Below are 25845 nucleotides of genomic sequence, written 5' to 3' on the forward strand. Positions count from 1 at the left end.
GTTGTGTTTTCATTGGATGAGGGGTTATAGATTCTAATTAACTTTTGAAGCAAGTCAGGAAATGAAATTTTAGTTGCTGAAGAGACTTCTAAATGCCTCCCATTGTCTGCCCTCTCCATTTTCTACAGTGATAGAATTTGAAGCTGGGTACATGGGGAAACCTTGAGGCTCAGGTGATAAAGAATCCTCCTGCAATGCGGGAGACCTGGGTTCAATCTCTGGGTTGGGAAGATCCCCTGGAGAAGGGAAAGGCTATCCACTCCAGTATTCTGGCCTGGAGAATTCCACGGACTGTATAGTCCTTGGGGTCGCAGAGTCAGACACAACTGAGCGACTTTCACTTTCACATGGTCTCCCAGTTTGTCTACATATCCCAGGCTCCCTTATAAGCCAGGTGTGACCTATGGCAAATTTCTAATCAAAAAGCAGGGAGAAGTGATTTGTGCATCTTCAGAGCTGTGCCCTTAAAGAAAAGGGGCATGCTCTCCACTTCCTGTGCCCCCTCTCCACTGGCTGAAGTGTGGATGAGCATGTAGGTTCAGGTGAGGGCAACACCTTAGTGACCAGGACTAACAAGATAGAATCCTGGGTCCTCAAACTGTGGTGTTGCCCAAGCAGCCCCTGACTGCTCACATACAATTAGAGAAATAAAACTATCTTGTTTTGGGCTTCCCTGGTGGCTCAGACAGTAAAGAATTTTCCTCCAGTGTGGAGACCTGGGTTCGATCCCTGGGTCAGGAAGATCCCGTGGAGAAGGGAATGGTACTCATTCCAATAGTCTTGCCTGGAAAAATCCCATGGATAGAGGATCCTGGTGGGCTGCAATCCATGGGGTCACAAAGAGTCAGACAACTCTGACTGAGTGACTAACATACAACACAACACATTTATACGATCTTTCACAGAAGTTAAATGTATATTCTAATAAACACAAACTATATTTGTTAATAATGAAGAATATAGAACTTCCAATCCTCTACAAACAGGGTTAGTAAATTTCAGGCACAGGCCAAGTCTGGCCTGCTGCTTGTTTTGTAAACAAAGTTTTATTGAAACACAGCCATGCTTATTCATTTGGGTATTGTCTCTGGCTGCTTCACACTCTAACATCAGAATTGAGGAGCTGTGACAGAGACCATATGGCCAACAGGGACTAAAATATCTATTATCTGGTCCATAACAGAAAAATTATTCTTGATGTAGAGGGAAAGAAAAAGAAGACTTCATTCAGAATAAGTCAAGAAAGAGGGACAAACAAATCAAATAGTAAAACATGAAAAAGAGAATTTATAAAGTCAAAAATATGACTAAATATACTGGTGGTTAAAATAAATGTGAGTGGGTTAAAGTCCTCCACTAAATATGTTAACATTTGTCAGGTAAGACAATGAGTCAAGCCTAGAATTGTTACAGAATTTGGGGCATTTAAATAAAGAGTGGGAGAATAGCAAAAGAGCAACAACAAAAGAGATCTGGTGTGGGTAAAATCTTCCCCGGAAAGGGAGGACTTGACTTTCAAGAAATTGTACAAAATTCCAGGTAGCTGTTAGGCATCTGACTATGAGAATCAGAAATCAATTCAGCTAAGAAGGAAGAGACCAAGAGAAAGCAGCCTTGGGCCAAAGAGCACATGATGAAACATCCTCAGAGCCAGGTGGTTATAGGAGAGGTAGGGGTGACCTACAGGCTTCCCAGGTGGCGCTGGTGGTAAAGAACCTGACTGCCAATGCAGGAGACATAAGAGACCTGGGTTTGATCCCTGGGTCCGGAAGATCCCCTGGAGAAAGGAATGGCAAACCACTCCCCTGGACATTGGGAATCCAGTGGACAGAGGACCGTGGCAGGCTATACAAGTCCATGGGGGTCACAAAGAGTAGGACATGACTGTAGCGACTTAGCAAACACAGGTGACCTAAAAGTAAGAGTCCACCAAAGAACACATGCCAAATTCAACTGAATGGGTCCAAGTGCTTGTAAGTCATCTGATTAGTATATACTGTAGACTCTACCATTCCCTTACATTTAATACAAAACTGTATGCTTCAGTATCTTATGGATACTGAGAAGGATATTAGAGAATTATAGAGAAGGACCCATGATGCCAGTGATGAGTAAAGGAGAAACTTCCATTCTCTGATTCTGTGAGGAAGCCTTCAGTCTTTGAGCTTCTCTGAGCTTGTTCCATTTTTGTGCTGCCGGAAGGAACATGCCAGCATTCTTGTCACTCACTCCCGTCTGCCATGCCTTCTTTCTGGGGCCGCTTGGCCGGACTTCCTTCTAATGCCAGCACCTGTTATGATGTCATCTCCCCGGCCTGAACCACTTCTACCAGAAAAGATTACACAAACTCCCCAATTATCCACAGAACTAAATAAGAGGATGCTGACATGAGCTGAGCAGCTGCTGAGGAAGGCATAGTGAGGGGGATGGGGATGCAGAGATGAGACTTCACCTCCTCTCTTATGTCCCTGTTAGACAGAGCAAATCTCTTCAAATCCAGTGCCAGGGTGAAATTTTTTCTGGGGTGTTAGAGGTTATACTTTGAGGAAATGGTCTTATTATCAGTTCATTCAATATGTCCTAAGTGTCACCTGTATGTAAGCTATTGTGTTTGGTACTGGGGATGGAAACATGGATAAAAAGTGTCCCCTGTCTTTGATGAATCTACATCTAACGGAGAGAAAAAAAAACTACAAGGGTAAAATGTATTTTGACTGTAATATGTTTTATTGCACTACCTTGGTAGCTTCACTGAGTCTTACTTTGAGGTTATAACCTTAGATTTTATCAAAGGTCAATATTATAAAATGGTTCTAGGGTGAATGATTTTGTATCTTTTCATAAATTACTGTTGAAAAAAGTTCATTCCTCTGTTTCTTACATAGAAGTATCTCTTTTAAGAATTTAGTATCAGAAAAATATCTTCTGACAAACTGGTATCTTTTTACAGGGGTCTCCTGCATTGCGGGCAGACACTTTTACTGTCTGAGCCACCAGGGAAGCCCCTGATAACTATATAATGAATCATAATTTAAAAACTCATTTGACTTCGAGAAACTTGTAGTTCAATCAATGTTTAAGCATAGTCTATGATTGGGGCATGTTTATTTTTTCTTTTCTGTGGCCTCTATATTAATGGTCTTAGGATAAATGTCTTTTTTAAAATTATGGACCACATAATGTTTTCCTAGAAGCAAACAGAATATAAAATACAACTTTGATTAGAACATCTTATTCCTCCCAGAAGTATAAGTAATTTCCTAGAATCAGATGGAAGCAAATGACAACACAAAGCAGGGGTTATTATGATACTCTGGGACAGGAAATAGCCTTGGAGTAGATTATTTTGGTTGGGTGGTCTTTCGAAGTCCACTGAAGATCATTCTCAGGGCACAGCTTTTACAGGCCTACCCGCTGGCCTGGCCAGGGGTCTCTATCTGTTTTGACTGTGTTAGGAAGACAGAGTTTGGTGAAAATCTCCTAGAAGCTTGGATAGTTATTCAAGATAAACATGAAAAGTATGTCATTTTATAATCTTGTCTAGCCTGGAAGGTTATGCAGGCTAGACCCCATAAGGGGAAGAGGAGGGGAAAGGAGGACTTATCAACAAATACCCTGGATATAAATATTCAAACCTAGTTTTCATTGGTCTAAATGCTATTTCTGTATCTAAAATGATGCCCTGAGGGAAAAAAATCAGGGCAACTAGGGCATGCCTGTGAACACCTGGGACTTTATAAGCGTTCTAGGTCTAACTAAAGGTTCTGTTTCTTTTATTCACCCACCCACCTCCCAATCTAATTCCTGGCTGGTTCCCACTTAACTTAGAAGAAAATCTGCATTTAAAAAGCACCTTCACTTTGGATCTCCTTTACATGATGTAAAATGGCCTCTTTTAGGATTTAATTCTTGCACAGCTGGACAAGCAAGGGGTGGGGGTGATGCAGGTTGCCACAGAAACTGCTGTTGGTGCTAGGATTCTTTATACTTTGCTCCTAAAAATAAGATGTAAAATGTACCGAGGGTGTGATTAGCGCAGCACAGAAGGGAATTTCTAAAAGGAGAGCCAAACCTCCCGCCCCCACGGGAACGGGGGTGTTCTTCATAGCTGGAGGCCAGGACAGAAAACTGGGAACAGATGCCCAACATGGTTCTTCCCTCAAAAGGTGCAGGGAAAGACAAATGGGAAAACTGGCTTTTGAAGAAGAAAACAGTCTTCAATCAGGCATAATTCATATAAATTTCAAGGTTGAGATGTCCCGAGATTACCCAGGAAATAAATAAAACTGTTCTCTGTAAGCTACATAAAAGCTATAGAGCTGCACATAAAAGCCAAGAGACAGGGTGAGACATTGTAGTCTGGTGTCTTGCCCAGAAGAAGATGCTGTCACACGCGACCTTCGTCAGGTGGTCCCCCAGTCAGCTTGGACACGTTCAGTGATCTTTACTTCCTTTGGAGACATCTGACAACTGGACTTCTCTCTCTAAATGTTGTTGCACTCTGCCTTTCTGTAACTTCCACCCATTTGCTTTTGTTTACCTTCTGCAGCAACCAAGAAGTCAGCTGCCACTTTTTTTTTTTTGTCTTCATATGATAATTCTTCATTTACTACTAAATGGAGCAATCAGCCCAATGGTCCACTCACAGCTAAGGTAGGCTGACTAAGATGACAAATCAGTCCACTTCACAGATCTTGGTGCAAAATGAAATGTCATTAAAACTAGCAACTCGTGGTCACATACAGAAAATGTGTATGTGTTTCTAAGCACATTCAACAGCTTCGACGGGCCAGGCACCAGGCTAAGTGCATATATCATCTCATTTCATCCAGTTATATGAGGTAAGTAGCTTTATCATCCCTGCTTCATAGAGAAAATCCAGTTTAGTCTGAATGGCAGCAGCCTCATGGGTGTGTGCAGAGTCGAGTGGAGGGCACAGACTTCAGAGTCAGAAGGGGTTGAGCTTGAACACAGTTCCTCCACTTGCTATATTTGTAATATCCTGGAGAAGTTATGTAACCTCTTTAAACTGGGTTGCTCATCTCTGAAAACTAGGATAATAAAATGTCATGACTTAGTAAATGGAAAGAAAATTATATGCTTAAAATGTCAAGCACACAGTGGGGGCTCAATAAACCCTAGTTTTCCTTTCTTTCCCCTGCAATCCTGGAGGTCTCTACTACTGTGGTACAGAAGGGCTGTCAATCAAAAGTCACCATATGCAATCAAGCCTGGAGAAGCAGCCTGTATAGGTATTCAATCGTCAGACTGAGCAAATGAACCATGAAATGACTAAATCCTTTGTAAGCAGAACATCGTGAAATGATATGAGCTGTTAACATATAAGAACTACCTCCCTCAAATAGATGATAGAGAGATCTCATTGACTATTAAAATGGAGGGAAAAATAAATATGTACATACTATCAAGGCAAAGGCTTAAATGGTCTTTACGCTCCGTCCAAAATACGCTGTTGTGACTGCTATTTCTCATTCTTCTGTCTTTCTCAGTCTTCCCTGTGCCGTGTCTGTTGTTTATATCCCTAGACGGACAGAGAGCTGGTGCCTGGGCTCAAAGCTCCTTGGTCCTTCTGTCCTCACTTTATTCCTTCCCAGCTGGACCCCATGAAAAGCCTGTTCAGTGAGACTTAGACTCCTTCTCTCGTGATCACTTCCTTGGATCCCAACTCTAGAGACAGTGTCACAAACCTCCTACTCCCCTGATGGACTCATTTACCTGTTAATAAGAGGATAAGGGAAGCCTGGGATAGAAAGTCCCCCTCCTGACCTTCAAGGGAACCTAATACATGTAAATTCTCAGGGATGACAATATCAGTTAGGACCTTGCTATTTTTATGTAAGTGTGAAACTTGTCTAAATAAAAAGACATTTAAAATTTGAAATTTACACATCATTCTATTGTAGACAGACTGGGTTAAATCCTAATTCTAACACCTTGAGTGTAGCCTTGGGCCAACTGCTTCATCTATCTAGGCTTCAATGTCTTCACATAAAAAAAAAAAATGAGTCTAATACTAGCAAAATGTATACAGTGCTTAAATAGTACCTTTAAGCCAGGAACTGTTCTAAGCTCAGGTTAAAAACACGTATATCTAATCCTTGTGATTACTAAAGCCAGAGTTGCTGTGATAAAGAGCCCCAATGATGCAGAAGCTTAAAAATAAAGACACTATGATGGTTAATTTTATGTGTTGATTGGGTTAAAGGATGCTCAGAAACATTATTTCTAGGTGTGTCTATGAGAGTGTTTCTAGAAGAGATTAACATTTGAATCAATAGACTGAATAAAGAAAATCTGCCCTCCCCAATATGGGTGTGCATCATCTAATCCTTTGAGGGCAAATTCTGTAGAGGGAAAATTCTTTCCTTCCCTTCTTGAGCTGGAATGCTTGTCTCCTGCCCTCCCACACAGCAGCCCGTAATTCTCAGCCCCTGTACTTATACCAGTGTGCCCCCTCGTCACCTCTCATCTCCCAGCCCCTATTCTAAGGCCTTCAGATTTGGAGAGAATTACTGCAAACTGGTTCTCTGCTTTGCAAACAGTGAAACTGAGCATTCTGCAGAACCCTCCTGGGTATGAAAGCCCTGCTATGTCCCCCATTTCTTGCTAATAGAAAAAGGCTTTACTTTTGGAACTTACTGATAATTAGTGATGGAATTTTGTAAAGAAATGAAAAGCTAATTCACCTACAAATAATGATATTAGTACAGAAAACGATTACATGCTAGTGCATTTCCTGTACGCCTTCTCTGGCCCTTCAGTGCTAAGTCTTTTATATTATGCATATCTACAGTCTTAATTCTTTGGGGCATCATTGTCATGTAGGATCATCTTGAACTATTCATATTTATGGAGAAAAGTCTGAAAGCCATTCACATGATACTACAGCCTTCCTCTTCAGAGTCTTGCTAATATATAATCAGATCAGATCAGATCAGTCGCTCAGTCATGTCCGACTCTTTGACCCCATGAATTGCAGCACGCCAGGCCTCCCTGTCCATCACCAACTCCCGGAGTTCATTCAGACTCATGTCCATCGAGTCAGTGATGCCATCCAGCCATCTCATCCTCTGTCGTCCCCTTCTCCTCTTGCCCCCAATCCCTCCCAGCATCAGAGTCTTTTCCAATGAGTCAACTCTTCCCATGAGGTGGCCAAAGTACTGGAGTTTCAGCTTTAGCATCATTCCTTCCAAAGAAATCCCAGGGCTGATCTCCTTCAGAATGGACTGGTTGGATCTCCTTGCAGTCCAAGGGACTCTCAAGAGTCTTCTCCAACACCACAGTTCAAAAGCATCAATTCTTCGGTGCTCAGCTTTCTTCACAGTCCAACTCTCACATCCATACATGACCACTGGAAAAATCACAGCCTTGACTAGACGAACCTTTGTTGGCAAAGTAATGTCTCTGCTTTTGAATATGCTGTCTAGGTTGGACATAACTTTCCTTCCAAGGAGTAAGCGTCTTTTAATTTCATGGCTGTAGTCACCATCTGCAGTGATTTTGGAGCCCAGAAAAATAAAGTCTGACACTGTTTCCACTGTTTCCCCATCTAGTACCCATAAAGTGATGGGACTGGATGCCATGATCTTCGTTTTCTGAATGTTGAGCTTTAAGCCAACTTTTTCACTCTCCACTTTCACTTTCATCAAGAGGCTTTTGAGTTCCTCTTCACTTTCTGCCATAAGGGTGGTGTCATCTGCATATCTGAGGTTATTGATATTTCTCCCGGCAATCTTGATTCCAGCTTGTGTTTCTTCCAGCCCAGCGTTTCTCATGATGTACTCTGCATATAAGTTAAATAAACAGGGTGACAATATACAACCTTGACGTACTCCTTTTCCTATTTGGAACCAGTCTGTTGTTCCATGTCCAGTTCAAACTGTTGCTTCGTGACCTGCATACAAATTTCTCAAGAGGCAGATCAGGTGGTCTGGTATTCCCATCTCTTTCAGAATTTTCCACAGTTTATTGTGATCCACACAGTCAAAGGCTTTGGCATAGTCAATAAAGCAGAAATAGATGTTTTTCTGGAACTCTCTTGCTTTTTCAATGATCCAGTGGATGTTGGCAATTTGATCTCTGGTTCCTCTGCCTTTTCTAAAACCAGCTTGAACATCAGGAAGTTCATGGTTCACATATTGCTGAAGGCTGGCTTGGAGAATTTTGATAGGCAACAAATTGTTAAAAAGGCAATACGGAAAAAAAGATAAAAAGGTTTTAATCTCCCAGGTCTTCCCTGAGTTCCAAAGAACAGACACAAGTACTTACTAATTAGGGAAGTGAGGGGCAAGCAAAAATAAGAACAATCAAGCAAGAAAAGCAATGAGAGTTTAAACAATTTCAGCAATAAAGCAGAATCACAGGACCCCTGGTTTCTCCTCAAGGTATATCTATAACAACCTGAAACATATCTTTGAATTGTTCTGCAGAAATTAAGACCTCTACCCAGGTGGATGATAGTGAGTACATACTGACCACAAGCATGTAGACTTCAGACTGCTTGGGACCATAAGGATGATGATTAAGATTCCTAAAACATACACCAGTTACCTCACCACCAACCAACCAGAAGAAAGTCTACAAGTTTATCATGCATGCTGCAACCCTCACTCCTAATGTTGCCTTTAAAAGTCTTGCCCTGAAAGTAGCTGGGGATTTTGCATCTTTTGAGCATAAGCTTCCCATTCTCCTTGCTTGGCACCTGTAATAAATGCTGCCTTTCCTTCACCACATCCTGGTGTCAGAAGACTGGCTTTGCTGTGTGGCAGGTAAGTGGACCCGAGCTTGGTTCAGGAACAATAGCATTTGTCAGTCTCCATAATTGTGTGAGCCAATCCCCACAGGAAATTTCCTGTAATATATCTCTATCTCTATGTATGTATGTATGTATCTTTCTGTCAGTCTATCTATCTATATCTCCTACTGGCTCTGTTTCTCTAGAGAACCTTGACTGATACAGACACTGATTTCTCTTACAACACTGCAATGATAGTAGAACGGTTGTTGTGCTCTGCAGAGTGACCCATGAACCCAGGTGAGCAGGATGGCCCATCCTCAACCTTAAATTTCACCATCACCTTTCATCACCTGTAATCACCATTTTCAAACAAGAGTAAAGGGAATAAAGAGTATAAGTCTAGAATAAGGAATTTCTTTTTAACCCAGTAAAGCCAGGGTAGTGCACATTGCTTCTGCTCTCATTCCAATGGTTAACACTTAGTGATATAACTGCATTGAGTTATTTCTAAGGGAGGTTGAACATATAATCTTCAGTTGATTGACCATGTGCCCAAAAAGGAGAGAATGGATGTAGGAAAATAATCAGGACTCTCCACAATAATACCCTATATGATAGTCATATTATTACCTCCATTTTACAGATAAAAAATCTGAGGCACAGAGAAGTTAAGTAATTTGTCCAGTGAAACAAAGTTAACAATGGTGGGGCCGTGATTTGAACCCCAGGCAGTATGGCTCCAAAGGGTATGCTCTTACCTGAAATACTCATCTGCCTTCTCAGAGTCTGCTGTACATTGTGGTCATTTACTTTTTTTTTTTCTTTCCACTGTACTGCATAAACTCCTTGAGGAAAAGATTCCATTCATCTTTAAATTCCCTACACTGTAGCTTTGCATATTTTAAAGGGTATGTCAGCTAGTTTTTAGTTGCAAGCCACAGTTGCAAACTCTAGCTTGTTTAAGCAGAAAAGAAATGTAGCAAGTGATTTTGGTAGCACAAAGCCCCTTCCAAAGGACCAGATAATCAGCTTTGAGTTACATAGCTAAGAATGAAACAGGAGGGAAGCGTGCAGGATACAGCCTTTAAAAGAATGACATAGTTGTTGAGGATACCACATAAACTTCCTGTAGACCTTGAGCCTCTTTATATGCTCATTGTGATATATTAGCATATGCTAAATAACATATTCACAGGCACCATGACAGTTCTGAGGCTGACCATAAAAGGCTAAAAAGTGGACATCTTCCTCAGATTCCTGGAAATCTCTTCCCCTTTCCCTGAAATAGATGGAATAATCCTCCCACTCAATAGCCTATGAAATTACCCAGCCCATAAAAACTAACCACCCCTTATTTCAGGGCCGCTCTTGCTTTCTGATATGGACTGCATGGCCTATATTTGTATCTCTCTCAATAAATCTACTTCTAACCTATCACTTTGCCTCTCACTGAATTCCTTTTATGCTGAGACATAAAAAACCTGATCTTCATTAAGTCCTAAGACCAGATGTGTGATCTCAATTAGAAGGCAGTGAGTCTCAGCCCACGGGTTCAAGTCCCAAACCGAGTTTTGGCCGGGTTCAAGACCCATCTGAGGTGTGCAGTCTCAGGTGTGTGTGTGTGTGTGCTCAGTTGTGTCCTACTCTTTGCGACCCATGGACTGTAGCCCACCCGGCTCCTCTGTCCATGGGATTTCCCAGGCAAGAATACTGGAGTGGGTTACCATTCCCTTCTCCAGGGTTCTTCCCAACCCAGGGATTGCACCTGTGTCTCCCCCATCTCCTGCATTGGCAGGCAAGTTTTTACCACTGTGCCACCTGGAAAGCCCCTGTGGTCTCAGGTTGTTCAGTCATTCAGTCATGTCTAACTTTGCAACCCCATGACTGCAGCATGCCAGGCTTCCGTCCTTCACTATGTCCCTGAGTTTGCTCAAACTCATGTCCATTGAGTCAGTGATGCCATCCAACCATCTCATCCTCTGTCACCCCCTTCTCCTCTTGCCCTCAATATTTCCCAGCATCGGGGTCTTTTCCAATAAGTCAGCTCTTTGCACCAGGATGCCACCTTGTCATCAGGTGGCCAAGTTGTGGTCTCGGGAGCAACATGTACTTCTAACACAGGATGGTCCTGTGGAGTCACCAGGTGGAGGCAAGACCACAGACCCTGGAAAACAAGCTGTAGCTTGCAGCTGAACCTCAGTTCTGGCTGCCACTGGAAGTCCATGTCTTTGCAATTTACTTTCCCTGGAATGAATCTGTGTAGCACTAGCTCAGGTGGTCAGCAGTTTCTGAACTGAGGTGTTGCATGAATGTGTCTGGTTGGGGTGGCCTCTATCACATGCTGGTGCCTAGTTACATGCCGCTGCTGCTGCTGCTCCTAAGTTGCTTCAATCTTGTCCAACTCTGTGCGACTCCATGGGAGGTGGGAAAGAGTTTCTGGCTTCTGTCATGAAAAGGACAGGACTCAAAAGATGAAGAATTTCCCAGCATAGGAAGGGTGATCCAGGAATAGGGTATCCCAAAATATATCAACTGTCTACCCCATGGGGGCTTGAATAAAGTGTCTCTTGCCTTCTAAATTTCTTAAATCCTTTCTTGCCTGAGAAGTAGAGTGCCTGAAACACTGAGATGACTTTCCTGAGGCTTCTTAAGAAGAAATGTTTAGAGGTCAAAGAAACCTCTGAACTTTTTAAATCTAGAGTTTTCAGACATTGATTTAGTAGGTCTCCTAGTCCATTTAGCTGCTATAGGAAGTAGTGAGCAACTTAAATGATGCCAGTGTGTTTAGATGGACTTCATTCTCTTCTATGTCTGCCTCATCTCACCATTTTTTTAAAGCACTTATGTTTTTCTTCTTGTTTTAAAGGCCTAGTGATCACTATCTACTGATAGTAAAGTTTCACTTTTTTTTAAATTGGAAGATAATCACTTTACAATGCTGTGTGTTTTTCTGCCATACAATGAAGTGAATCAGCTATATGTATACATATATCCCCCCTCTCCTCCCCCTCACCCTACAATCCCACCTGTTTAGGTCATCAGAGAGCATCAAGCTGAACTTCCCATGTTTCCCACCAGCTATCTATTTTACACACGGTAGTGTATATGTGCATGCATACTAAGTCACTTCAGTGTGTCTGCCTCTTTGCGACCTATGGACTATAGCCCGATAGGCTCCTCTGTCCATAGGATTCTCCAAGTGTACATATGTCAATCCTAATCTCACAATTTGTCCCACCCTCCCAGATATAGATTCTCTACATCTGTGTCTTTATTTTTGCCCTGGAGACAGGTTCATCTGTAACACTTTTCTAGATTATTTTACTAATTCACAAATTCATCTAAAAGAGAAAATATGAATGAATGAAAGAATATTGAATTGGCAATATATACATATATTAATATATACATTATTTGAAAACACTGTGATGCAAATAGCAATTACTGTTATTATATACAGTAGTATATAATCAAAGTATAATAAAATGCTATTTATTAACCAAATGCACTCTAATAATCTATCACATTGATCAGAAATTTGGAGATACAACAGACTTCTAGAAATCTGACTACCTTAGTTTGGGTTCCCTAATAGCAAATGACGGAGAAGGCAATGGCACCCCACTCCAGTACTCTTGCCTGGAAAATCCCATGGATGGAGGAGCCTGGAAGTCTGCAGTCCATGGGGTCGCTGAGGGTCGGACACGACTGAGCGACTTCACTTTCACTTTTCACTTTCATGCATTGGAGAAGGAAATGGCAACCCACTCCAGTGTTCTTGCCTGGAGAATCCCAGAGACGGGGGAGCCTGGTGGGCTGCCGTCTATGGGGTCGCACAAAGTCGGACACGACTGAAGCGACTTAGGAGCAGCAATAGCAAACAATGAATCAAATGAAGATAGTTGATTTGGGAGGTGAAAAGGCAGAGCACTGATAAAAGAGTAAAGAAATGCAACAAAGAAGGAAAAGTAGCCAATAAGAGGTGCTGTCCAGCCAGCTCTCCATGTAAATGGTGCTGTCTTCTCCTGTGTGGCTCCATCTTCCTTCTCCTAGTAGTTTCTTTCCCTCCTCTTCTGTTCTCTTCCTTTCTTATTCTCTTTTCTCTTTCTTGTATTTCCCTCTGCCTTAGTTCCTCCCTCTTTCAATCTTTCTATCTCTTTGAGGGTTGGGATAGTCCCCTAATCTGTATCTTTAATTTTTTCCAGTTAATTTCAATCCTGATAAACACCTGGGAGAACTCCCAGCTTAGTGCCAGTTGTTTTATCTGGGTTATATTCTCTTTATTGAGTAAAGCTGTTGAGATTGTTCCATGGCTTTAGAAAAACAAATAGATTCGAATTTTGGGGCTTCTCTTCTCATCTTGTGTTGCTAGATATAGCCAGAATATGTTGTTAAATTTAAATATCAGATAAACAGCAAATAAGTTTTTAGTATAAGTACATATCCCATTTAATATCTGGACATACTTGTGCTGCAAGTATCCACTGCTTATCTGAAATGCAAATGTAACTGGACAGCCTGTATTTTATTTGGTGACCTAGTCTTAACTCACTTCAAAATTTGCTCTTGCTTTTATTCCATGACTGACCTAGCAGCAATAATTGCAGTTCAATGTTCATTTCCAGCTCTTAAGGCCAAGGAGATATAGGCATGATTTCATCATTTATGGTGACAACACAATTATACAAGAAGTACTTCATTTGAGAAACTTTCCCTCTGTCTTTGTCTTTTGAAACTGAAGCATTTCCAGGATTACATGGAATAATAAAATTAACAGTACAATTATGATGTTGTTAAGTGGTAGACAGAAATTAAAAAGCTGTTACTCAAGGCAATTCTCGTCTACTGCACATGGCCTTTGTGATTACCTGGTAATTTGTTAATGTGAATATTTTGACATGCATTCAGGGAGTTCTGTATAGTGTCTGTTGCAATAAAGAGAATTCATATGTCTCATACACTGGCATACAACAACAATACATCTATATTTTTCCATTTTTATCTTGATATCTTTATCACTTTTAGGGCCTAATTTAGAAACTTAATAGTTGAGGGTACTGGAATTCTCCAGTTCTCCCCTGCTAACCATCCTGTCCTCTGGCCTTGTCCCTCTCATGGGTGATTCTAGAGAGGGATTTACACAAAGAAAAAAATAATGAACAAACAAGGTAATACTATCTCGTTACCTGAACCAATGTCCCCACTGTCAACCTCTGGGACATTAAATTGACTAGCTTCTCTATCTGATACGCATCTCATCATGATTACTTTCTGAATTGGTCAGACTCTTAATAGTGTGTCCTATTTGATCGTACACAGTGTGGAGACACTAGAAACCATGTAGGGCACAGCAACAAAATTGACTGCAGTGCAAACAGTGGGATCTGTGTGTGTGGAAAAGATTTCTTGAGGGGAGAGGAGTATTTTTTTCAGGGAGAAGATTTTTTGACATTGTTTAGAATTGTCAATGAGTGGTGAATGATGATAACAAAAACTAGACTGATTTTTATTCAGTTTTATGATTGTTTAAAAAATGTCTACAGAAAGCACAACTTCCTATTGAGTGCACCCAGGTGGTACGTTCCCATCTCTCTGTTCTTAGAAGGACAGTGATGCACACACAGGGAAAAACTCTGAGGTAAGGTAACAAGAATTATTTGAGAACAGTGCTGTGCAAGGTAGGCATGGGCTGCGTACTGAGACTGATTTGTGACAAGTACAGAAATTGACCCAAGCCTTAGAATTTTTTTTAATAGCAACTTAATTTTGCTGATATCCAGGAGAAGGCAATGGCATCCCACTCCAGTACTCTTGCCTGGGAAATCCCATGGATGGAGGAGCCTGGTAGGCTGTAGTCCATGGGGGTCGCTAAGAGTCAGACACGACTGAGTGACTTCAGTTTGACTTTTCACTTTCATGCATTGGAGAAGGAAATGGCAACCCACTCCAGTGTTCTTGCCTGGAGAATCCCAGGGATGGGGGAGCCTGGTGGGCTGCCGTCTAAGGGGTCGCACAGAGTCGGACATGACTGAAGCGACTTAGCAGCAGCAGCAGCAGTATCATTTTCTAGGAATTCATTTTCATTGTACTTCACCAAAAAGTTGGCCTGTGACAGTGGGGAAATTTTTAAAAAATCATCATTCACCACAGATACTTTGAGAAACACTAGTTTATAAGCTTCCTGTTGAATTACAGGATACACTTGAAAGTCTTGATTAAATAAGATGGTGAATGAATTGATGAATCTGAAAACATACCAAATGCCTCAGCTTGAGGAAGGATTGAACTAGAAGCTGCCAAAGCTGATTATACTAGAATATAACATGCTGTGGTAGGGCACTTTTAAACATCAGATTCTATCCTGGAACAAACTTGATATGGTTCTCCAAGTGTAAAGCTTGTTAATATGGAGAAGATCAAGATATATTTAGATGGGTGCTTTCATTATTTACTTGTTGTTCAGTTGCTAAGTTCTTCCTGACTCTTTGTTGTTAGGTCGTTAAGTTGAGCCTGAGCCCATGGACTGCAGCATGCCAGGATTCCCTGTCGTCCACTATCTCCCAGAGTTTGCTCCAACTCATGTCCATTGAGTCGGTGATGGCATCCAACCCTCTCATCTCATTATTTCCTTACCTGAAGGTAACTATACGCAGAGTACATCATGAGAAATGCTGGGCTGGAGGAAGCACAAGCTGGAATCAAGATTGCCGGGAGAAATATCAATAACCTCAGATATGCAGATGACACCACCCTTATGGCAGAAAGTGAAGAAGAACTAAAGAGCCTCTTGATGAAAGTAAAAGAGGAGAGTGAAAAAGTTGGCTTAAAGCTCAACATTCAGAAAACTAAGATCATGGCATCCAGTCCCATCACTTTATGGGAAATAGATGGGGAAACAGTGGAAACAGTGGCTGACTTTATTTTTATGGGCTCCAAAATTACTGCAGATGGTGACTGCAGACATGAAATTAAAAGACACTTACTCCTTGGAAGGAAAGTTATGACCAACCTAGACAGCATATTCAAAAGCAGAGACATTACTTTGCCAACAAAGGTTCGTCTAGTCAAGGCTATGGTTTTTCCTGTGGTCATGTATGGATGTGAGAGTTGGACTATAAAGAAAGCTGAGCACCAAAGAATTGATGCTTTTGAACTGTGGTGTTGGAGAAGACTCTTGAGAGTCCCTTGGACTGCAAGGATGTCCAACCTAAAGGAGATCAGTCCTGGGTGTTCATTGGAAGGACTAATGTTGAAGCTGAAACTCCAATACTTTGGCCACCTCATGCAAAGAGCTGACTCATTGGAAAGGACGCTGATGCTGGGAAAGATTGAGGGCAGGAGGAGAAGGGGACGACAGAGGATGAGATGGTTGGATGGCATCACCGACTCAATGGACATGGGTTTGGGTGGACTCCGTGTGTTGGTGATGGACAGGGAGGCCTGGAGTGCTGCGGTTCATGAGGTCGCAAAGAGTCGGACACGACTGAGTGACTGAACTGAATTGAAGGTAACAGACTAGAACCAGATCACCCCTTGGGAACAGTGCTCACCTTATATTCCTTTTATGGCACAGAATATAATTAATTGGAAAGCTATCAGGAATAAAATTAGTATTATATGGATGGCTGTGTGCAGAAAACAGTAGGAGGGACTCAGGGATCAATCCCAGAGCAGTGGTAACTGGGGTGACTTCAGTTCAGTTCAGTTCAGTCGCTCAGTCATGTCCAACTCTTTGCGACCCCATGAATCGCAGCACGCCAGGCCTCCCTGTCCATCACCAACTCCTGGAGTTCACTCAGACTCATGTCCATAGAGTCGGTGATGCCATCCAACCATCTCATCCTCTGTCATCTCCTTCTCCTTCTGCCCTCAATCTTTCCCAGCATCAGCATCTTTTCCAATGAGTCAGCTCTTCCCATGAGGTGGCCAAAGTACTGGAGTTTCAGCTTTAGCATCATTCCAACCAAAGAACACCCAGGACTGATCTCCTTTAGAATGGACTGGTTGGATCTCCTTGCAGTCCAAGGGACTCTCCAACACCACAGTTCAAAAGCATCAATTCTTCGGCGCTCAGCTTTCTTCACAGTCCAACTCTTAGGCAGTGTATAATTGAATGCATTTTTGACTGAATTAGAAGATGAATGAAAGCGTCAATCTCTAAGTAGCAGGGATTTCTTTCTGCCCCAGTTTTAGTTCTGATTCTCCCTCGATTCTTCTGTTGTTGAAATCTTAAAATGGTTTGGCATTTCCTTTTCAAAAATGCCACCAGTCATGATTCAAGTAGCAGCTTAACTCCAAAATGCTAACTTTCTCTATGTTAGAACACAGAGTAGAAAGAAAAAATATTTATCTCAAGGGATTTTAAACCTGTGACTTTTATCATTTGTATCAAATGTAGATATCATGAGTTATAATTATTAGTTATCTTCATTATTCATCCATTCACTTCATGCTTTATGGTGTATTAGGAAATAATCCTTTGGCAAATGAATGGACTAGATGGATAGAAAGTAGATTGGTATATATTTAATTCTGAGGAATGCAAGATGTTCTTGCCTGTGGGAAAGGGGGGATTTTTTCCCCCCTCCTTGAATCTATTACGCTTGGAAACATCCATTGTTTCACCTGAGAAATCCATTGTTCTGGATATTCCAGTAGTCAATGGGCTAAAAAATGTAGGTATTTTGGGGTCCAAATGCTTTATGCTTACAATGTTTCTTATGAACACAGGCATGTTTTACTGGCTTTTTGAAAAAGACAAATCAGAGCTATTTCTTACATAATCATAGGCACTGTAGAAAACATTTTGAACTGATAATCCATTATCCAACATTCTGCCTTAGTCAAATTGTTACTGTGTCATAAAGCAGACTGCAATATTTTAAATAAAAGTCATATTAAGAAAAGATCTTTTTATTAGGTAGCTATCTCATGACCTTGTTCAACATCCAGATCCAGTGTATAATCAATCCTGCCTCCATGAAATTCTTTCCATGTCTAGCTTGAATTTTTCCAGTAATTATCAAATCCCTCTTTAGCTTTTTTCAAGAATTACTTTGGTAAAACATGGCTGTAGGACAGCATGGGGGACCCACATTCACAACCATTTGATAGTTTTTTGATTGAACTTGAAATTTGGACTTTTCTTACCCATTGGTATGATACAGGAGGCAAAGTAGGACTTTCTTGATGGGAGCAAAGCAGAACCTGAGGGAAGAGACAGAAGGAAATAAAGATGGTGGAGACGGCTGTGCCTCCTGGAGCTTAGACCGCATGGAAGGTTTTACATCTCCAAGGTTTCCTATCCGTAATCCCCATACTTGCCTGGAGCTAATCACTTCTGCCTATTTATCATGTATTATTTCCAGAGGGAACATTGCTCTAAATAAATTCCAAAATTTACTAAAAGAAAGACCCAGCAAAAATGGCAAGCAGGGGAATGTAGAACTTATTAATTACTCCTGGTGAGGTGAACTGTGGGTGAGCTTAATGAAGTCTTTCAACACAACATTTCATATGGCTGATAGACTTCCACAGGCTCTGTGAACACAAATGCACAGAGTATTTTCACTGATCATAACTCATGGAGCTCAACTTTGAAAAGCATGCAACGCAATCTACTGAACATAAAACAGGCTCCTTTCTTCCCATGAACTAAGTTAGAGCTCTTTTACGCACATAACCTTAATAAAGTATTCTAATTTTGTGACATGGAGTGGAACAATAAGCTATTATACAATTTTCCTTCTCTTCCCAAAAGACATTGAATGTTAAGGTATACCAATATTATTGATAGTTGTCACCAGTGAACTGTTGGTTTGAGGCTCTACAAAACAATTTATGTGAGATTTCTCTCCTTACATTTCAAGAAAAAAAATTATAGGTTCAAACATTAGTGTAGTAGAAAGTTTGATTTTTGGCTTTTGGGACCAGGGAGACTAGAATTCCTAAATATGTGTGTGTGTTTGCTCAGTTGTGTCCAACTCTTTGCAACCCCATGGACTATATATGGCCCACCAGACTCCTCTGTCCCTGGGATTTCCCAGGCAAGAATACTGGAGTGGGTTACCATTTCCTTCTCCAGCGGATCTTCCCGATCCATGGATCAAACTCCTGCATTGGCAGGTGGATTCTTTACCACTAAGCCACCTGGGAAGCAGAATTCCTAAATAACTGCACTCAATTTTGACATGTAAAATCTTATTTAATCTTTATTTTGTGTTATTACTATTTTGTTACCTCTATTTTTGTTCTTGAAAATTCAACCTTTGAGTCCCCTGTGTACTTGGATTAAAACAATATGTAAATATTATATTTTACTAAAGATACAATATCTCAAATGGTATCTTACTAAAGGATGATTACCATACTTATATTTCTTTTGATAAATTTAACTGCTGTCTGTCACTATTGGTATTTTTTAATACTTAAGTATAGAGATATTATTTTATTTGTTGTATTTATAGAAAATGGTGCCATTTGTATTAGAAACTTCTGAAAATTTTAATGAAATGCATTTATAAAATACAAAATAAATTTCACTTCTCTATGAAAATTCCAAACAGAAAGAAGTATCAGTGAAAACTAAGTTTAATCTGGATAAATTTCCTTTGTCATTAAAAAAAAATAATGTCATTTAAGAAAAATAAGTCCATGCATTTATCACACTTGAAGTCTGGTGCTTTTTTCCATAATGAGAAAAAATAGTACTTATTTTTCTTGGCTAAACAATTTTGCATACAGTACTCCTTTAAAAATAAATACCAGAAAGGCTGGCTTCATGGGCCTGCCAAGCCTCTGGGTGGTCAGCTTATAGCTACCTGTATGTGTTCCTAGCTTCAATGGCATTTGACCTCAGTAGTCCCCTTTCAGTGGAAATATGGAAAAGTGAAGACTTCTTAAAGCCACGGAGGGAAAAATGTGCATCTCTCCTGGGATGAAAACCTCCAGGCATCCAGCACACATGACAGAGGGCTGGGAGGCCCAGAGTCACCTGCTGCCTTGGTCCAGCCAGTCTCCCTCAGAAGGAGCTTTGCCAAAGGCAGCTCAAAAGTAGGGGCCAGATCCTATGGCAAAAGCAGCTTTGTTCCATTCTCTGCTGGAGCTAGTTCCTTCTTATTCTTTGCTGTTTTTTAATCAAGTTAACATATGCTACACCAGTGGCTACATGGGCTGGTGGTAGCAGAGGAGAAGGCTGAGACAAGGGAAGATGAGTGAAGTGATGATGAAGGATTACATGTCCACTCTGTCCAGGAACAGTGTCTCCAGTGCCCTACTCAAAAAAAAGGGATAGGCTCTGCATTTCCTGTTAAACTGCTGATGCAAGATCAGAGACAGAACTCTGTGCTGCCCCAGAACTGAGTGCCAAGGGATGATATCTCTTTGATTTCAGAATCCAAATTCCAGATTAAGAAAAATTACCATGTCCTTTAATCAATTTACATGACTCAATTTACATGTTTGCAAACTTGAAAGTTCCAGGTGGCTCAGAGACCTCCTTTGAGTGAGTGAATTTTTTTAATTGTTTTTCTTAAATATTGTTTTCTTAAATGAAAACATACAAAGACAATATAACTTTAAGTTTAGGTCATTGGTGGAATTTATGTATGTTGGGAAAATAAAAGGGTAGAGACTTAATTAGTTATGGTCATCTGAATACAAAGAGCCTGAGATGAGTATCGAGGACTTTAAGGTATCTTACCTATTCATCTTTAGCTAATGTTTCAATTTGAATTGGTCTGGTTCCTGAATTTTAATAGTCACCATTTTCAGCTGTTTCATTGATTGTCTCTCATTTGTTTTCCAGAAGCCATGTTTTCTTCAAAAGCACCTCATAAATCACTTTTTCCCATTCTCCTTTCAAGCAGGGTATGATCTTTTCTACCCATAGATATTGTGGTACCATTTGTTCTGAATCCAAATGATACAAAATAGGCTGTGAGCCACTGCTAAAATGTCTATTTTTGTATCTGCCCCTGCTTTTTGTAAAAGATACCTCCTTTGAACACAGCTCAGATTTCTGTTCTTAGTTAGATTCATGCAACATCCTAAGCTTAATTTTTTTGTTGTTGTTGGAAGTAATTTTAGTTTATCTAATTTTCATAATCCTTGCATTTCATCAGGGTGAACCAGAAGTCTGCAGAATCACATTACTTAACAAAGGAGTAGCTAACAAACCCTTAAAATGTTATTTTACTTCTTATGGAATGATAATTATCTTCAACGCTGATTGTCATCATAGGCTGATGCCACAAGAGGAAGCCCACTGATGCACTGGCAGACTAGACTGTTGCACTTTATAAAGATGAGCAGGTCTTGAGTTTGGGAGTTCAGGTTTTAATTTATGCAGGGAGTGGCTAATGTGCTAACTTCCATTCTATATACCTGGCCAGTAAGAACTGCCCTTCCCTCCTGTGTGGGAACAGGATGGACTCTTGCCATGGATGGTGGCTGCTTGGCCCATGCTACCTGCCTCCTCCTTTTCCTTCTCTCTCTACACCTCAGCTGCTGTTCCCTGAAGGCCCAGACCAACTGTGTCTTGTAGTGGTGGTGGTTTAGTCACTAAGTCGTGTCCAACTCTTGCGACCCTATGGACTGTAGCCCGCCAGGCTCCTCTGTCCACGGGATTTTCCAGGCAAGATCACTGGAGAGGATCTTCCTGACCCAGGAATTGAACCCAGGTCTCCTGCATTGCAGGCAGATTCTTTACTGACTGAGCTATGAGGGAAGCCCAACTGTGTCTTGAGGCCCATACTAACCAGATTGGAGCCCACAAAGCATTTAAATAGATGGACAAAATACTCTTCTCAGTTTGCCAGAACCCCAGGGGTCTAATCCCAGTTTCTAAGCCCTTTGCTAGGGGGAGAAGAGCCCCAGACTATGACTTGAATTTTGAGATGGAACTTGCAATAGATGTTTGCAAACCAACAATATAACTAATGATGCTTCTGGGGTCCAGGACTATGAGCGCATTATTACAATTTATCTGTGTAATTCCTATGACAACTGGAGAGATCTGACAATGGAAAACACAGAAAACTGTGCTCTATTTTCATGGACGACTTCTATCGTGAAGAAATTTTCTAATCACACTGAGGATTACCAAAAGCTGTCAATGTATTACAGATCCAGTTGCTCCTAAGCTCAATTTATATTTCCCAGCCTATTTCCTATGTCTAAATGGTATTTTCCCTTCAGAAAGAAAAATTATAATCCAATTATAAGATTTTCTCTGATATTTGTAAGGTGTTCCCTTCAGTTTCTATCACCTGTATTTCAAGATGGAGACAGCTACTAGTAATTTTCCAGCCTGTTTGAAAGACCTAAGAGTAGCAGACAGATCACTCAGATAACACACAACATACTTCAGAAGCTATATAAAGGCTGCAAATGGTTCTACACCTACTCCTTTCAAAAATATGAACAAGAACTTCTATGAAACAGAAATGTCATTCAAAGGAAGTCAAGACAAAGTAATACACTTTATATATATATACTACATTCATGAAAGAATATTAAGCTCTGGTAATAATACTCTTAAAAAATTCTGGATTAGGATGGAAGAATATTTTACTAATGAGATAATCTGATCTTTGGGAGATGTGATTTTGAGTAGAATATTGTCTGACTGCATTATATTTTGTAGAGAAGATATTTTACATTTTGAAAGGTTCATTCCATTGGATCTTATTGGTATAAAAGAAGAAGTAGCAGGTTTTATAGTTTTACTAAGTAAGTGAATGAAAAGCTTATCATACTCCCAAATATAATATACTTAAATCTCACATTAGACCACACCAAGCAGAACAAACAAGTTACAGATCTTCGATTTTAATTTCAGCTTCATACCACACCGGGTACCATTCCCTCCAAGCATGGTGTTAATGTATTTTATGTGAGGCATTAATCAATGACTCCCTGATGTGTCAGGCTTCCAGTTACACCCAGCAGGTTCCTACAGCCTAGCAGATGGCCCACTATTCAAACACATCAGAACACCTGTTCTTTAGGGGACTTCTCACTCAGGCTTTCTCCCTAAACTCGAAGAAAACTTTTTTCAACACTTGTAGAAGTCATTCCATTATCTTTTATTACACAAAAAGATAGTTTATATTTCAGATCTCTGTTGGTTTGGGGAGGCAGAGCTGGAAGAGCATGTGCTTGAGCCCCCAGTAGGTTTTCATTTGTTTCTGATTCTGAAAGCTTCAGAGGGTTGTGTTGTGGCCTGTAAGCAGATGAAACCATAGAGTGGGTCCCCAACAGCTACCCTCTGCTCACTGCACCATCTGCTCTGCAGCTGGGACAATATCAGGGGAGGGTTAGACAATTAACTTACGCTGCCGAAGGCCACCTTTAACCTAAAAAGCAACTACTAAATTGCCCCAGATGGTGGATTAATGCCAGTCCATGGCCTATTTAAGATGATATGGGCAGCAAAATCTTGAGATAAAGTGTTAGTTGATTTTTTGGGGAAAAAAAAAAAAAAAACTTTTAAGGGACTAGTCATTAAAGGTCTTACTTTACAGTTTCATTTTTAATCTGCAATTATTTAAAGATACAACTGTACATATTTAGATAAAGTATTCCCAGTGGCATAGAAAAAAGAGCCAGTCATAGAACCTTAAATTATTTTGATCACGAGGAGCACTAGAAAGATAACTGTGGGTTGTGGCAAAAGTCAGGCATAAAAATCCTTTGGAGAAAAAAGTAATCCCTTGGATGGTTCTCTAAAATTTAGACTGTATAACTGACTCTGTTTACCAAAAGTATAATCATAGGCAGTAATTATTTCATTGGTGTAGCAAATCAGTATTTTTATATGTTCAACTGCAACTTAAAATTCAGGTGTTACTGGTAGTTTGAATTAGGGCAAAATGGTAACCTATACTTTAAAATAGAACGCAGCCAAGACATGGTAAAACTAAATCTCAAAGTTTGTCACTAAAAGGCAAATTAATGAAAACAGAATTAGGCCATGAGGCAGAGGGATATCTAATTGTAAAATGAACCAAAGCAGGTCATTAAATTGACAAACAGGATGAATATCTGGTTCTCAAAACCAGAGCCCATTTGACAACAATCACTACATAGGAAAGCTCTTGACTAGGCATATAAAATAGAGGACAAAGGGCAAAGACGAAGCTTCCAGAACTGGGGACAAATTAAAATCTTAGTAACATTATTATCTGCATACTTCTTCACAGAATAGTCTACTGCTGTTTACAGCTGCTTGAGCTCATTTAATCAAATATATTCTCTAGAAAATGTTCTAAACCCTTGTAGTGGATCGTAGAAGTGGTCTGAGAAGGGCAACAGTGTTGAAGAGCAGCAGTTTGTAGCTGTAGCTTTGACTTTCTAGAAACAAATGGGTCATGAGAGAGTCAAAGTGAACAGAAGGAAGACTGCAAATATATGGGGTTCTGGGGAACCAGTATTAAGTCAGATGTATCTAGTCAGTGATGTGGTGGGGGTGAGGCCTAAAGTCAAGTCAATAGAGATGAAAGGAAAAGAAAAAGAAGCTAGAATGGTTTCCAGTTATTGTCATTCAGTTCAGTTCAGTTGCTCAGTTGTGTCCAACTCTTTGTGACCCCATGAACCGCAGCACTCCAGGCCTCCCTGTCCATCACCCTCCCGGAATTCACTCAAACTCAAGTCCATCGAGTGGGTGATGCCATCCAGCCATCTCATCCTCTGTTGTCCCCTTCTCCTCCTGCCCCCAATCCCTCCCAGCATCAGAGTCTTTTCCAAATGAGTCAACTCTTCACATGAGGTGGCCAAAGTACTGGAGTTTCAGCTTTAGCATCATTCCTTCCAAAGAAATCCCAGGCTGATCTCCTTCAGAATGGACTGGTTGGATCTCCTTGCAGTCCAAGGGACTCTCAAGAGTCTTCTCCAACACCACAGTTCAAAAGCATTAATTCTTCAGAGCTCAGGTTTCTTCACAGTCCAACTCTCACATCCATACATGACCAATGGAAAAACCACAGCCTTGACTAGACGGACCTTTGTTGGTAAAGTAATGTCTCTGCTTTTCAATATGCTATCTAGGTTGGTCATAACTTTCCAAGGAGTAAGCTTCTTTTAATTTCATGGCTGCAATCATCATCTGAAGTGATTTTGGAGCCCCCAAAAATAAAGTCTGACATTGTTTCCACTGTTTCACCATCTATTTCCCATGAAGTGATGGGACCAGATGCCATGATCTTAGTTTTCTGAATGTTGAGCTTTAAGCCAACTTTTTCATTCTCCTCTTTCACTTTCATCAAGAGGCTTTTTAGTTCTTTACTTTCTGCCATCAGGGTGGTATCATCTGCATATCTGAGGTTATTGATATTTCTCCCAGCAATCTTGATTCCAGCTTGTGCTTCTTGCAGCCCAGAGTTTCTCATGATGTACTCTGCATATAAGTTAAATAAGCAGGGTGATAATATACAGCCTTGACGTACTCCTTTTCCTATTTGGAACCAGTCTGTTGTTCCATGTCCAGTTCTAACTGTTGCTTCCTGACCTGCATACAGGTTTCTCAAGAGGCAGGTCAGGTGGTCTGGTATTATTGTCATATCTCCCCATAAACCCTACTTTGGGTTTGGGAGTAGGGGAAGGGAAAGAGGGAGGAGAAAAAGAAATAGAACTCAAGGAGAAAGGGAGGAAAGAATATAAATGTGAAAAATGAAATAAACACACCTCAGAAATACTAATGGCTAACACATTTTGAGAACTTACAGTGCCAACTATGCTATTTTGGTTTTAAATAGGTACATACATATTTAACACACTTACATAAATATATAATATATTATAAATTGAACTTATTCTTTAGGATGACAAATTGTAAAAACAATATGAACTGGTGATGTACCGGTGTACTAATTAATGTTTAACACCCAACACTCAAGAAAAAAAGGCCTGAGTTGTACTGTTTGCCTATTTCCACATGTACATACACTCCACCATAGCCAATTTCAAGCTCCCAATCTGATATTACTGAATATGGGACTTGGTCAGAAATTCACAGGTCAGTTCAGTCGTTCAGTCGTGTCCGACTCTGTGACCCCATGAATTGCAGCATGCCAGGCCTCCCTGTCCAT

General features: G+C 40.6%; 1 long non-coding RNA gene across 1 annotated transcript in view; it reads right to left on the bottom strand.

Annotated features, from left to right (window-relative positions):
- Window positions 1–4183: 4183 nt before the first annotated feature.
- Window positions 4184–25845, bottom strand: part of LOC129621321 (uncharacterized) — a 44513-nt gene continuing 22851 nt past the window's right edge. The window contains exons 2-3 of the long non-coding RNA XR_008699215.1: window positions 17909–17965; window positions 4184–5051 (exon numbers count right to left, since the gene is read on the bottom strand). This is a non-coding gene — a long non-coding RNA (uncharacterized LOC129621321). The remainder of the gene's footprint in view (window positions 5052–17908; window positions 17966–25845) is intronic.

The sequence above is a fragment of the Bubalus kerabau genome, chromosome 10, assembly GCF_029407905.1.
Source record: "Bubalus kerabau isolate K-KA32 ecotype Philippines breed swamp buffalo chromosome 10, PCC_UOA_SB_1v2, whole genome shotgun sequence".
NCBI lineage: Eukaryota > Metazoa > Chordata > Mammalia > Artiodactyla > Bovidae > Bubalus > Bubalus kerabau.